Genomic DNA, 4,172 nt, shown 5'->3' with positions numbered 1-4,172 from the left:
TGACCCTGGGCAGGGCCTTGCAGGCGCAGGGACGGGCCCGCCCCAGGCTCTGGCCGCCCAGCCTCCCCTGCGATCGAAGAACAGGACTTGTGCCCTGGCGGCCGGTCGCCACGATTTTGCCTTGGGTTCCGGGTAAAGTGCGAGCCCGCTCCGGAGCCTGCCTGCGCCCCTTATTGGAGTCGCCAGAGTGTGCGGCGGACCCCGCACTCTGCCCCCCACTGCGGACACGAGGAGCGCAGGAACTGAGAACTCCAGGGGCCGGGACTATGGGCTTATCCCCGGAAGCGGGAAGCAGTCTACCAGGAAAACCCTGTCCTGGGACTGCTCAGGCTCCCAAGACTTGACGCAGCTCCCCACTTCTGGAGGAGGGCCTCTGGGCAGATGGGTGTCCCCTGGCGCCCCTCGCCTCTTTTTTTCTCTCTTTTTTGGGGGGAGAAACTTCGGAATTTCTATGAGACACCCCCAAGGGAGCGGGTCAGTTGGGCCCTCATCCCTCGCCCTGCCACACCCCAGTCCCGTTGGAATAAAAAAAGAACAAAACCCCCAAACCGGGGATACCCCGAGTTCATTTCCTGGGAGCGTGAGGGCATTAAAGGCTTGGACCGCCCAGGGAGTCTGCTCAAAACCACAGACTGGATGGTCACTTTTGCACTCTCCATCCTTGGCCCTGCCCACAACCAGCAGGTCAGCCCAGGTCCCGGCAGCTGGCCCGTCTCCACTGACCTCTCAGGACAGAAGGAGGCTGCGACAAAGACCCGGAGACAGATGGAGAGAGATGCGGGAGTCTGGAGAGGCGGAGACACCAGGAAACACGCAGAAAGACAGAAACCAGATGGGGCTGGGGGAGGGGAGGACACGTGAACTGTTCAGTGTGGTGGTGCCTGGGGGCCCGTGTGCTGGTGGTGTGTGCCTAGGCAGGGATGATTGGCGACGTTGCAGTCATGCGCATATGTGTGTGTACATACATCCATGAGGCCATCTTCAAACGTCTGTGGCCGACCCAGTGTGTCTGCTGAAAATGTACCTCCCCAGCCCCCAGAGAGGGAGGATAAATCCCCGCGGAGAGGGAAGAGGGTGGGTCTGTTTTCTGTCCCTCCCTCCCCCGCCCAGCTGGAGGTTTCTGTGGAAACTGCAGCTGAGAAAGGACGAGTGAAGGTCACGCAGCGAGAGCCAAAACAAGGCCGAGTAGGAGGGGAGTGGTGGGGGAGAGAGAGAATGGGAAGAAACCCAGATGGGGGGGAGAGGTGGGGAGAGACAATGAGGGGTGCAGAGAGGGATAGGGAAGGAGAGTTCGGGGCAGATGAGGTGAAAGGATGAGAGAATGGAGGGCAGGAGAGGGATGGGCAGAGGGGGAGACAGGAAGCAGGGAGGGTAAGATACCTGGGAATTGAGGCTGAGAGAAGCAGGGATTGAGGTGGAGCAGAGAAGGTGAGAGACAAGAAGCCATAGGAAACTACAGGGTGACCGGAGGGGACTAGAGCAGTGAGCGAAGCCAAACAGGGACAGCGCGAGGGAAAGAGACTGGCCCTGCCCCTGCCCCTGTGGCCCAGAGCAGGGAGCTGTCCGTTCAGCACCGGACCGACTGCAGCACTGCTCTGTCTCCCCGGCGGGGCCTGCCTTGGTAAAACTCGGGCAGGTCACACCCCAAGATACCTGCCTATCACACAGCACCCTCAATCCCCATTCAGCCCCTTCTGTATCAGACATTTGCCCTTAGGGACAAGTGTGAGAGTGAGCTTGTGTCTCAATGGTTCTGTTGTCTCCACATGTCTCTTACAGACTCTAATCGATGTCTCTGCCCTTGGCCCATACTGTGAGTCTGTCCAGAGACTAGACTACATTTGCAGACATTTCTAGTCTCTCCCAGTCCTGGTCCCAATACCACACTGCTGATCATCTCTGGGTTCTTCCCATTTCCGAGTCTCACCCCCACCCCCATTTCTGCTCTGAGTCTCTCCAGTCTATCTTGGAGTGTCTTCAGTTTTCTAACTGTGTCCCTGTGTCTGTGTCACCTTCACTGAGTACTTCTGTTGCTCTGTCTCCCTCCATCCATTTTCTCATCTCTGTTTTTGTCCATCTGTATCTGCCTCTCTCTGGTCCTGGACTATGTGTCCATTTCTCCTCTTAGGTGCCCCTGTCTCTAGTGCTGAGTTCCCCTGTCGTTGTCCATCCCTGTGACCTTCCTAAGTCTTCCCCCCCAATTCCGCAGAGCACCATGCACAGTCATCAGTCTCACCAGGGTGGTGCCTGAGGAGGGAGTGCGTGTCTAGCGTGGGGTGTGGGGACCAAGGCTTCCCGAGCCCAGCTGGAGAGTAGGAGGAGAGAACCTAGAATCTCTTGGGACCCGGACACCTCCAGGCTTCTCTGTCTCTCCATCCCTTCCCCATGGTCCTCGCTCATTCCTGCAGGCCAAGGTGTCAGGAGAGGGAGGAGATATGTTGACAGGTTCTCTCTTGCTCCCCCAGGAAGGAGACAGAGTTGGGGAGAGGAGCCTGGGGTCCAAATACCTGGCTTAAAAAATGTGCCCTCCCTCCCCCAGTCTCCATGGAGACAGGCCAGGTCTGCTGGCCCAGCCTCCTTTGCTGCATATTCGGCCTCCCTGTTACCATAGCAACAAGGGACAGCAGAGAGGGAAGGGGATAGGTCAGAGTAGGGCATTGGGCTGAGGCTCTGGGTGCTGGGAGAAGCCAGGAAACTGCCTCCCTGCCTCCTACTGACACACCAGGCTCACACTGCTCCTTGCCTGTGAACACTCCCATAAGTGGAGAGGAGACCCACATTCCGAGAAAGCCACAGGGACAGGTTCTCTGCTCCTTCTACTCTCCTCAGGGAGAGTCTGGAACATTCCTCATAGAGCCCAGGGGTGGGGTGGGAGGCCATGACTCCTCAGGTTCCACTGGGTGACTGCTGGGGTGCTGGGTGTATGTGGCAGGCCTGGGGTATGGGTGCCGGCTGTGTGTCTGTATGTGCATACGCATACCAACATGGATGTGTGTGGCATATGGGTGAGGACGTTGGGGTGTATTTGGAGGTGCCACAAAGGTGTACACAATAGCACCCCAATAGATGGTGTGTACAGCATGGGAGGTGTGTGGGATGGCATCGAGTGATGTTTCTGTGAATTGTTGTGCTGTGTGAGTCCGTCATTAACAATTAGCAACCATAATTTGTCATTTTGGCACTATGGACCTTTGTTCATGCCCAGATATACTGGGGAGGAGCATATGTGATGGTGGTTGTGTGTTGTGTGACCATGCAACAGCGTCCACAAAGGCCCCTGTGGTGTCTGGAGGCAGTGTGAGGCCTGTGGTGTGCGATGACGCTGAGTGTGGATGTGTGTTGGTTCTGTGGGTGGCATGGTTTTGGGTCTCTATCTGAGCTGGCACGAGGCCAGATATGGTGTAGTGTTCCGAGGGGGTGTGTTAATCTACATGGCACTTTATGACTGTGATTGTGTTGTGGTGTGGTGGTGTGTGAGGTTTGTGCTATGTGCATTTCATTTCTCCGTGTTCGTGAGGCTTGCTTGAGGTTTTGTGAGGGGGCAGTGCAGTGTGTGTGAGTGAGGGTACTGTGATTGTCAAGCTGAGGTGGGGTGTGATGGAGTGGTGCGTGTGTGTGTCCCCAGGGGGCTACCTGGGTGACCGTGGCTGTGGTGCTGAGTGCGGCCTCTGGTTGTGATGTGCCTCCTGGGGACCTGTGCAGTTGTGTCTTATTGGATGGCTCTGCCAAGGTGAGGGGCAGGAGGAATACACACATTGAGGGGCCTCAGGTCTCCTCCCCGCTCTGTAGCACCCCCTCCTCATTGTGGGGTCTCCCTTCCCACTTGTGCCCTTTACAGCGCCCCCTCCTGAGCAGAACCCCACGCAGTCTCCAGCCGCCCCCGCCCCTTCACTGCGGACAGAGGTGCTCTGGGCCCCCCGCCTCGCTGCGGTGGTTTACCGGGCTTTCCCGCACCGGGTGTCCACCTCCCACAGCCCAGCCCTCCCCCTCGTGGCATACCCCACAATGAGGGGAATTCCGGGGCTCTCCCTCCCTCAGTGCCCCCTCCTCGGAGGCGCCCCCACATTGTGAGGGTCTCTAGGTTTTTCATTGCGGGGGATCTCCGGGATCCCCCTCCTGCAACGTTCTCCCTTGGCGGAGGCTGGGGGCGGGGAGGACAGCTGCAGTACCGG

The sequence above is a fragment of the Myotis brandtii genome, unplaced genomic scaffold, assembly GCF_000412655.1.
Source record: "Myotis brandtii unplaced genomic scaffold, ASM41265v1 scaffold803, whole genome shotgun sequence".
Lineage (NCBI taxonomy): Eukaryota > Metazoa > Chordata > Mammalia > Chiroptera > Vespertilionidae > Myotis > Myotis brandtii.
This window is presented reverse-complemented; position numbering follows the sequence as displayed.